Source organism: Sinocyclocheilus grahami, unplaced genomic scaffold (genome assembly GCF_001515645.1).
Source record: "Sinocyclocheilus grahami isolate Dianchi unplaced genomic scaffold, SAMN03320097.WGS_v1.1 scaffold2425.1, whole genome shotgun sequence".
In the NCBI taxonomy this organism is placed as follows: domain Eukaryota; kingdom Metazoa; phylum Chordata; class Actinopteri; order Cypriniformes; family Cyprinidae; genus Sinocyclocheilus; species Sinocyclocheilus grahami.
The window spans coordinates 120,142-121,075 of NW_015507604.1; positions in this window are offsets into that span (position 1 = coordinate 120,142).

The window sequence follows — 934 nt, forward strand, 5'->3', positions numbered from 1 at the left end:
GTTGCTTCAGAAAATGCTATAAAACTATTCAAACCATCATTCAATGTAAATTGTGACAATCGTAATGAATAATTGAAATTACACTATCAAGGGAATAATCGACAATTGTGATCTGTCATATATATAATTTTAAAGTGTTGTGTTTCATATTCTACATATTATTTATCTTAAAGGTCCTATGGATAAGCCATTTTTCTCCATATGCTGCAAAAGCCTAATGGGCTGTAAGGGATGTATTGATGAGTGGACCAGCAGCCACGCTTACTGCCCAAAGTGCCGGGTTGATGATTTGGAGGACTGCATCGACGAAGTGACTGGACTCGCTGAAGCCAACACTGGAAAAGCTATTCTTGTAGCATGCTCCTGAAAAAGCCCATGGTTGTTGTTAATCAAGCAATGACAAAATTCAAGACAACTCCACAGGCCATAACAGAGGAGGCCAAAAGAGGTCCTCTGTCCACCTTCGGCATGTAGGACTGGTGCAGAAGATGACATCTCCAGGGGCAGATTGAAAAAGTGAGTGATTTTAAAAGCATAATTGAATATCTAGTCCAGTTATCCTGATTTACTTACTATAGGCAACTGTAAGCTATAAGGGGCTTTTCCACTGGAAAAAGATTTTCATAGTTCCTTGAACTATTGGCGGGTGTAGTTTTTGGAATGTTTTGGAATGTTTAATTTTACATTTTGGAATGTATTTATGTTTGTCAATCATGGTCCTGGAGTCCCCTAACAACCTTATCTGACATGCACAATTTAGGTGAATTGATCTTGATTGGGAATACATTATGAGGAATGCACTCAAAATATTCCGTGTCGAGGGATTCCTGGACCAGGACTGAGAAACACTTGGAAATTTTCCAGGTAGAAGTGGCCAGGATGACTCGGACACAGGTGCCCATCCTGGACCTGTGCATCAAATGCAGATCCACAC